An 11,094-nucleotide genomic window follows, 5' to 3' on the forward strand; every position below is an offset into this window, starting at 1 on the left:
AAAGAATTTTAAACCCAGAATTTTATATCCAGCCAAACTAAGTTTCATAAGTGAAGGAGAAATAAAATCCTTTACAGATAAGCAAATGCTTAGAGATTTTGTCACCACTAGGCCTGCCTTACAAGAGACCCTGAAGGAAGCACTAAACATGGAAAGGAACAACCGGTACCAGCCATTGCAAAAACATGCCAAAATGTAAAGACCATCAAGGCTAGGAAGAAACTGCATCAACTAACGAGCAAAATAACCAGTTAATATCATAATGGCAGGATCAAGTTCACACATAACAATCTTAACCTTAAATGTAAATGGACTAAATGCTCCAATTAAAAGACACAGACTGGCAAACTGGATAAAGAGTCAAGACCCATCAGTCTGCTGTATTCAGGAGACCCATCTCACATGCAGAGACATACATAGGCTCAAAATAAAGGGATGGAGGAAGATTTACCAAGCAAATGGAGAACAAAAAAAAGCGGGGGTTGCAATACTAGTCTCTGATAAAAAAGACTTTAAACCATCAAAGATCAAAAGAGACAAAGAAGGCCATTACATAATGGTAAAGGGATCAATTCAACAGGAAGAGCTAACTATCCTAAATAGATATGCACCCAATACAGGAGCACCCAGATTCATAAAGCAAGTCCTTAGAGACTTACAAAGAGACTTAGACTCCCATACAATAATAATGGGAGACTTCAACACTCCACTGTCAACATTAGACAGATCAACGAGACAGAAAGTTAACAAGGATATCCAGGAATTGAACTCATCTCTGCAGCAAGCAGACCTAATAGACATCTATAGAACTCTCCACCCCAAATCAACAGAATATACATTCTTCTCAGCACCACATCGTACTTACTCCAAAATTGACCACGTAATTGGAAGTAAAGCACTCCTCAGCAAATGTACAAGAACAGAAATTATAACAAACTGTCTCTCAGACCACAGTGCAATCAAATTAGAACTCAGTACTAAGAAACTCAATCAAAACTGCTAAACTACATGGAAACTGAACAACCTGCTCCTGAATGACTACTGGGTACATAACGAAATGAAGGCAGAAATAAAGATGTTCTTTGAAACCAATGAGAACAAAGATACAACATACCAGAATCTCTGGGACACATTTAAAGCAGTGTGTAGAGGGAAATTTATAGCACTAAATGCCCACAAGAGAAAGCAGGAAAGATCTAAAATTGACACTCTAACATCGCAATTAAAAGAACTAGAGAAGCAAGAGCAAACACATTCGAAAGCTAGCAGAAGGCAAGAAATAACTAAGATCAGAGCAGAACTGAAGGAGATAGAGACACAAAAAACCCTCCAAAAAATCAATGAATCCAGGAGTTGGTTTTTTGAAAAGATCAACAAAATTGACAGACCACTAGCAAGACTAATAAAGAAGAAAAGAGAGAAGAATCAAATCGACGCAATTAAAAAGGATAAAGGGGATATCACCACCGACCCCACAGAAATACAAACTACCATCAGAGAATACTATAAACACCTCTACGCAAATAAACTGGAAAATCTAGAAGAAATGGATCATTTCCTGGACACTTACACTCTTCCGAGACTAAACCAGGAAGAAGTTGAATCCCTGAATAGACCAATAGTAGGCTCTGAAATTGAGGCAATAATTAATAGCCTACCAACCAAAAAAAGTCCAGGACCAGATGGATTCACAGCTGAATTCTACCAGAGGTACAAGGAGGAGCTGGTACCATTCCTTCTGAAACTATTCCAATCAATAGAAAAAGAGGGAATCCTCCCTAACTCATTTTATGAGGCCAACATCATCCTGATACCAAAGCCTGGCAGAGACACAACAAAAAAAGAGAATTTTAGACCAATATCCCTGATGAACATCGATGCAAAAATCCTCAATAAAATACTGGCAAACCGGATTCAGCAGCACATCAAAAAGCTTATCCACCATGATCAAGTGGGCTTCATCCCTGGGATGCAAGGCCAGTTCAACATTCGCAAATCAATAAACATAATCCAGCATATAAACAGAACCAAAGACAAGAACCACATCATTATCTCAATAGATGCAGAAAAGGCTTTTGACAAAATTCAACAGCCCTTCATGCTAAAAACGCTCAAGAAATTCGGTATTGATGGAACGTACCTCAAAATACTAAGAGCTATTTATGACAAACCCACAGCCAATATCATACTGAATGGGCAAAAACTGGAAAAATTCCCTTTGAAAACTGGCACAAGACAGGGATGCCCTCTCTCACCACTCCTATTCAACATAGTGTTGGAAGTTCTGGCTAGGGCAATCAGGCAAGAGAAAGAAATCAAGGGGATTCAGTTAGGAAAAGAAGAAGTCAAATTGTCCCTGTTTGCAGACGACATGATTGTATATTTAGAAAACCCCATTGTCTCAGCCCAAAATCTCCTTAAGCTGATAAGCAACTTCAGCAAAGTCTCAGGATACAAAATTAATGTGCAAAAATCACAAGCATTCTTATACACCAGTGACAGTCAAACAGAGAGCCAAATCAGGAATGAACTTCCATTCACAATTGCTTCAAAGAGAATAAAATACCTAGGAATCCAACTTAAAAGGGATGTAAAGCACCTCTTCAAGGAGAACTACAAACCACTGCTCAGTGAAATCAAAGAGGACACAAACAAATGGAAGAACATACCATGCTCATGGATAGGAAGAATCAATATCGTGACAATGGCCATACTGCCCAAGGTAATTTATAGATTCAATGCCATCCCCATCAAGCTACCAATGAGCTTCTTCACAGAATTGGAAAAAACTGCTTTAAAGTTCATATGGAACCAAAAAAGAGCCCGCATCTCCAAGACAATCCTAAGTCAAAAGAACAAAGCTGGAGGCATCACGCTACCTGACTTCAAACTATACTACAAGGCTACAGTAACCAAAACAGCATGGTACTGGTACCAAAACAGAGATATAGACCAATGGAACAGAACAGAGTCCTCAGAAATAATACCACACATCTACAGCCATCTGATCTTTGACAAACCTGAGAGAAACAAGAAATGGGGAAAGGATTCCCTATTTAATAAATGGTGCTGGGAAAATTGGCTAGCCATAAGTAGAAAGCTGAAACTGGATCCTTTCCTTACTCCTTATACGAAAATTAATTCAAGATGGATTAGAGACTTAAATGTTAGACCTAATACCATAAAAATCCTAGAGGAAAACCTAGGTAGTACCATTCAGGACATAGGCATGGGCAAAGACTTCATGTCTAAAACACCAAAAGCAACGGCAGCAAAAGCCAAAATTGACAAATGGGATCTCATTAAACTAAAGAGCTTCTGCACAGCAAAAGAAACTACCATCAGAGTGAACAGGCAACCTACAGAATGGGAGAAAATTTTTGCAATCTACTCATCTGACAAAGGGCTAATATCCAGAACCTACAAATAACTCAAACAAATTTACAAGAAAAAAACAAACAACCCCATCAAAAAGTGGGCAAAGGATATGAACAGACATTTCTCAAAAGAAGACATTCATACAGCCAACAGACACATGAAAAAATGCTCATCATCACTGGCCATCAGAGAAATGCAAATCAAAACCACATTGAGATACCATCTCACACCAGTTAGAATGGCGATCATTCAAAAGTCAGGAAACAACAGGTGCTGGAGAGGATTTGGAGAAATAGGAACACTTTTACACTGTTGGTGGGAGTGTAAACTAGTTCAACCATTATGGAAAACAGTATGGCGATTCCTCAAAGATCTAGAACTAGATGTACCATATGACCCAGCCATCCCATTACTGGGTATATACCCAAAGGATTATAAATTATGCTGTTATAAAGGCACATGCACACGTATGTTTATTGCAGCACTATTCACAATAGCAAAGACTTGGAATCAACCCAAATGTCCATCAGTGACAGATTGGATTAAGAAAATGTGGCACATATACACCATGGAATACTATGCAGCCATAAAAAAGGATGAGTTTGTGTCCTTTGTAGGGACATGGATGCAGCTGGAAACCATTATTCTCAGCAAACTATCACAAGAACAGAAAACCAAACACCGCATGTTCTCACTCATAGGCGGCAACTGAACAATGAGATCACTTGGACTCGGGAAGGGGAACATCACACACCGGGGCCTATCATGGGGGGGGGGGGAGGGGGGAGGGATTGCATTGGGAGTTATACCTGATGTAAATGACGAGTTGATGGGTGCAGCACACCAACATGGCACAAGTATACATATGTAGCAAACCTGCACGTTGTGCACATGTACCCTACAACTTGAAGTCTAATAATAATAAATAAATTTAAAAAAAAAAAAAAGTTTAGCCTATTGCCCTTCAGTTTTCAAAACTACCTTCTCAAGGAAACAAAATATAACTCTTAGATTTTTTTATCTCTGAAACACTTTCTTATCACCTTATCATGTGTATCTTCTATGACAAAGATTTTCTTCTGCTCACAAAACCTTCAAATCAAGTTAAAGCTATTTGCAAGATATACACAGAAAGGAAAATGATGACAGAGTAACCTGGACATGTTGTATTAATCTTCTCACCCCCTGCAGAGAAAGGGAGCAGGCCTCTTCCTGGCCATTTCCTTCCCAGGGAACATTTTAAGCACAAAACATACCATAATAAGGCAGGACCGCTTGGCCACAGGGAAAAAAGGCACAAGTGTAGATAATTACTGTGGAACACAGTGGGAAATTACAGGACTCCTGTACTTTCTCTAGAATAGAACTCCTAATTATCTCAAATCCTAACTTTAGGAAATCAGAAATTTTTACCAAAGAAATTGCACAAAGGGGTAAAACCTTAGATTGTTGAAATGTGAAAGCAATAACAAAGAATTTTTGTAATAGAGAAAAATAGCTTGAGGACCTAGAAACTCTTCTGGTGCTTCATTAAGTCTTCAGTGTCAACACCACTTAGTCTGGCTGCAAGTAAGTTCTTTTTTTAATATATTGCACATCAATTTGTGTGAAGAATACATCTAAAATCCTGACCAGTCATTTATTTCTTTTAAAAAGTTTTTTGGGTAGTACTGTTAAAATTCTATCTTTTGTTTGTTTCATCCTTTTTTTCCTACCAGTTTACAATTGTACTCTACTAGTCAAAAGAAAAGAAAAGAAAGAAAGAAAGAAAGAAAGAAAGAAAGAAAGAAAGAAAGAAAGAAAGAAAGAAAGAAAAGAAAGAAAAGAAAAGAAAAGGAAGCCATAAATCTTCAGGTAGCTAACTAGTTATTCATTTAAAAATGAACTCTATTATGTGTATAAAACACAAAAGCCTTCTTAGATAGTCACATCTTATCACATCTAATAGGAACGTTACAGGTATAATTGCTCACTTGCTTTGATTGGCAAAACACTTCAAGCTGACTAAATGGGAAAAAGTTCAACATTAATGTGATTTCTGGAACACCTACTGTATGTGAGGTTGTATGCTAGATTCTTTGCATATACCTTTTATAATTAAAGATGCAATTCTTTGATTAATTAGACACTCTAGATACTACTAGTTAGACACTATTTCTAAATTTCAGAGGAGAAAACTGAAATCAGAAATAAAGTAGCTTGCTCTAGCCCCTTGTTTCTCAGGGGGTGCTTTACAGATCAGCAGGCACAGGCATTTTTAGGAGCTTATTAGAAATGTGAAATCTTCAGCCTCACCACAGAACTGTTGAGTCAGAATTCACATTTTAACAAGGTCCCCAGATGTTTTGTATACATTTTGAGTTTTAAGAAGGCTGTGATACCTCAAACATCTCGTAGGTGGATGAGACCAAAGCCTAACCCAGATACATCTGTTCACAGAGCCTGTGGCTTCCTGCCCTGTATCGGAGTGCCATTCTCAGTAACATCTTGATGGTACTCTACCCTTCTACAAAAAACTTATTTTTGGAAGAGTCCTGGAAGCACCTAGCAAATGTCTATCAGCTTCCAGGAGCTTTGAGTACATTGTTATTGAGTGCTAAGTTGACTTTCCATTTCTACTGGCCCTTAATTTCTATGCTCAATAGTCTCTGCTGTGATTTCCTCTGGGAAAGCACAGCACAGTTTTCATAACCCCATATCCTGCTACCCAGTTTACATCTGATGACAAGAGATGCACATCCTTAGACCTCCAAAAGCCTGAGAAGAATACGGGGGCTTGCTATTTTCAGAATTTTAGTCTTGTTCTTTTCCATTTTGCTTTCCCTTTCATCATGATTGTGTGGGAACTGAATCACCGCTCATGCAAATGGCTGTAATTGCTTAGGATATGTAGATAAAGAGCTATAATCATTCAAACTAAATGGTGAAAATTAATTTCCTAAGGAGAAGTCTCTCTTTATTCACACAAAAATTTTTATTTCTCTAGTCAATAACCTCAATTTATATCTTGCAGTAACTGTCATTGAGATTGATTAGTTGTGAAAATAGCAAATTTTGGATAAATAAAAAGCTGAACTGGCCTAATGGCTGAACAGGCAAACTTAGTCATCTGTAATATAACGTTTGGAAATGTTAGCTCCCTGCTCTTTCCTAAAAATAGAAAAATTTGTTTGTAAAGAGGGATGTATTAGGGCAAATTCAATAACGTGATTAAATTAAATGCAAATAAATCATATAGGACCTTTCTTTGTTAAAGAACAATTAGCAAAAGTGGAAGTAAAATAGTGTTATATGGGTATTTGGAGCAAAGAAATTCTATTAATTAGGAGGAAGAATCCATAGATTAGAAAAATAGCATAGTATGAAAATAAAAATTTTCTATATATTTATTTATTTATACAATTTTAGGGAACAATTTGATTATGACCCACTGAATACATCAGAATAGATTAAATAAAATCTTGTTTTTATTCAATATAGAACAATGTATAGACTAATTACAAAGGATCTAAAACCAAAAAAAATGAAGTTGAAACTGAGAGCCTGATCTGAATGGGACATGTAGAATATGCCTTAAGATCCCACAATTATTTGAAATAAAGGGTCTTTATTTCAAATAAATAAAATTTTAAAAAGTTGATATTTTATTTTCCAGTGTGTTTCCCAAAATCCCACTAGCGCAGATGATGGCTATCACCTTTCCAGGCTGGAGTTATGACTAATCCTCCTAAATTGCACTAGCCACCTGAATGCATGACACCTGGAATGCAAGCCTGGATCCCCTAGCAAGAACCAACAAAAGTAAAACATACCTTGTGACCTTTAACTCAGCTGTCTAGGCAAGAAACATATAAATATCCACTTATTCCAGGATTGGTCATATATGGTGCATTAGTCACAATTCTATGGGGAAACAAATCAACAGGATGCATGTGTGTGTGTGTGCGCCCGTGCGCGCACGTGCATGTGTGGGTTGATAAATATATTTATTATAAGAAATATCATATGATTATGGAGACTAGCAAGACTTAGTATTTGCATGTTAAGTTCACAATCTAAAGACTCAAGAGAGCCAATGGTATATGTAGTAGTTTGTTTTCATGCTGCTGATAAAGACAAATTTACAAGAAAAAAACAAACAACCCCAACAAAAAGTGGGCAAAGGATATGAACAGACACTTCTCAAAAGAAGACATTCATACAGCCAACAGACACGTGAAAAAATGCTCATCATCACTGGCCGTCAGAGAAATGCAAATCAAAACCACAAAGAGATACCATCTCACACCAATTAGAATGGCGATCATTCAAAAGTCAGGAAACAACAGGTGCTGGAGAGGATGTGGAGAAATAGGAACACTTTTACACTGTTGGTGGGATTGTAAACTAGTTCAACCATTATGGAAAACAGTATGGCGATTCCTCAAGGATCTAGAACTAGATGTACCATATGACCCAGCCATCCCATTACTGGGTATATACCCAAAGGATTATAAATCATGCTGCTATAAAGACACATGCACACGTATGTTTATTGTGGCACTATTCACAATAGCAAAGACTTGGATCAACCCAAATGTCTATCAGTGACAGACTGGATTAAGAAAATGTGGCACATATACACCATGGAATACTATGCAGCCATAAAAAAGGATGAGTTTGTGTCCTTTATAGGGACATGGATGCAGCTGGAAACCATCATTCTTAGCAAACTATCATAAGAACAGAAAACCAAACACCGCATGTTCTCACTCATAGGAGGGAACTGAACAATGAGATCACTTGGACTCAGGAAGGGGATCATCACACACCGGGGCCCATCATGGGGAGGGGGGAGGGGGGAGGGATTGCATTGGGAGTTATACCTGATGTAAATGACGAGTTGATGGGTGCTGACGAGTTGTTGGGTGCAGCACACCAACATGGCACAAGTATACATATGTAACAAATCTGCACGTTATGCACATGTACCCTAGAACTTAAAGTATAATAATAATAATAAATAAATAAAATAAATAAATAAAAATTAAAAAAAAAAAGAGACATACATGAGACTGGGTAATTTATAAGGAAAAAGAAGTCTAATGGACTCACAGTTCCAAGTGGCTGGGGAGGCCTCACAATCATGGCAGAAGGTAAGAGACATGTCTCACATAACAGCAGACAAGAGAAGAGAATTTGCACAGGAAAGCTCCCCTTTGTAAAATCCATCAGATCTTGAGAGACTTAGTCACTATCATGAGAACAGCACAGAAAAGACCTGCCCCCATCATTCAATTACCTCCCACCAAATCCCTGCCATGACATGTGGGAATTGTGGGAGCTGCAATTCAAGATAATATTTGGGTGGGTACACAGTGAAACCATATCAGTATTGTTCCAGTATGAATACAAAGACTTGACAACAAGGAAAGCCAATTGCATAATTTCAGTCTACAGGTCAGCAGGCTGAAGACCCAGTAAGAGCCAGTGTTTCCATTTTAGTTCAAAGGCAAGAAAAAGATGATGACACAGTTTAAAGTAAATGAGGCAGAAAAAAAATTCTCTCCTACCAGGGGGTGGGTCAATATTTCTGTTCACCTCAGGCCTTCAACTGATTGGATGAGGCCCACTCACATTGAGGAGGGCAATGTGCCTTACTCTGTCTACTGATTTAAATGTTAATTCCATTCAAAAACACCTGACAGTGACACTCAGAATAATGTTTGACCAAATATCTGGGTACCTTATAGTACAGTTAAGTTGACACAAAACATGGACAGCATATGGACAGCAACTGTAAATTATAATCACTGAAAATACTCTGCCACACACTTTGAGAATATCTGTGGGGGAAACTTGGCTATATGTGAGTACAATAAAATCTGGATGGCTTCAATAGTTAATTAATCTGACTATTGTGGTTTTAAAATATGTCCACAACTTTTTGCTACTCACACCTTTGAAATGTGTAAATTCTCCTCCTCATAAGGGTTGGCTTTACTTAGTGACTGACTTTTATGAATGGAATGTGGCAGAGGGACAGTCAGTGATTGGCAACACTAAATCATAAAAGGCATTGTGGCATCCTCCTTGCTCCCTCTATCACTCTCTTCTGGATCACTTGCCCTAGGAAGTCTGCTGCCATGTCATGCAGTAGTCCCATGTGTTGAGGAACTGAAGCCTCCTGCCAATAAGCATCAAGGAACAGGATGCCTTCTGCCAGTGGTCATGCAAGTGAGCCGTCTTGGAAGCCAATCTTCCAGTCCCAGTCAAGCCTCAAAAACTGCAGTTCTGGCCAATATCTTGACTGTAACCTTAGAGAAAGACTGAGTCTGAATACCCAGGTAAGCCTCTCCCAGATTCCTGGTTCTCAGCACGGGGTCATAAATGCTGTTTTCTAAAGCTGAGTTTGAGGGTAACTTGTTTCACAGCAATAAATTACTAATAAAACTGTTTTTATTTCCTTCATGTCAAAACAGGGAGAGGAAAAGTAACTGGCATCATTAAGATGATATTTATATTCAAAGAGGTTAACCAATTTTATAGAGATACACTATATCCTTGAAAAATTGATGTTACTACTAAATTTTTCACCCTCAATAACATATTGTACATCATGTGAGTCACACATTTCTATTTTCAATAGAAGACTAAATTTGTATGACTCTTTCCAGCAAAGACATCATAAAATACACTTTCCTTCTTAGCTGATATTCTAGACATTTAATATCTGAACTTTATAGAATAATATATTCCACCAGTCTTTTTCAAAAATACCAAACTACCCTCCAAAGCACTCATTTATCTCCTTTCTGAATTTCGTAGTCATAACACTACATGGTTCTGTTTTCCCTCCTTGGAAATGAATCCTGATAACAAGGGGGAAAGCTGAGCTGATCCTGTAATGTGTTTTCTCACCTTTCCAGCTGTCCAGCTGTTCTCACATTGCTAATAAAGACATACCTGAGACTGAGTAATTTATAACGGGAAGAGGTTTAATTGATTCACAGTTCCACATGGCTGGGGAGGCCTCACAAGCATGGCTAAAAGCTAATGAGGAGCAGTCACATCTTACATGTGGCAGGCAAAGGAGCTTGTGCAGGGGAATTCCTTGTTATAAAACCATCAGATCTCATGAGACTTGCTCACTGTCATGAGAACAGCACAGGAATGACCTGCCCCCATAATTCAATTACATCCAACCAGGTCCCTCTCATGACACACAGGAATTACAGAAGCTACAATTCAAGATGAAATTTGGGTGGGGATGCAACCAAACCATATCACCAGCCAAGGCCTGTATGAGGCTCCCTGAGTGGTTGATGCATTCCTAGCATCCCACACTCCCAGCATGTTTAAGCCAAGAAAACACTTACAATAGTGACAGTGATGACAATAAAACCAGTGATAACCAAAGCACTCTCTGCCACTACTGAACTCTGTCACAGTTCAACCTGAAAAAAAATTCATGAATATTGAACCAAGAGGGTGGACCAGAAGACATCATCCCCCAGTACCTTTGTTGGGAGGACTTGAGGTCAGCCCTCAGCCAAAATTTGCTGTCTTTAAAGCCAAAACAATGTCCAATTGGCAAAAAAAAAAAAAAAAAAAAAAAAAAAAAAAACAGAACAATGCTGGCTTCCTGGAATCTGAGTGAGAATTTGAGGTCTTAGTAAATTATAAAGTAAGGACGAAGAAAGTATGCATTAAAATATTTCATAACTCGGCTGTTAG

This window comes from Chlorocebus sabaeus, chromosome 11, assembly GCF_047675955.1.
Source record: "Chlorocebus sabaeus isolate Y175 chromosome 11, mChlSab1.0.hap1, whole genome shotgun sequence".
In the NCBI taxonomy this organism is placed as follows: Eukaryota; Metazoa; Chordata; class Mammalia; order Primates; family Cercopithecidae; genus Chlorocebus; species Chlorocebus sabaeus.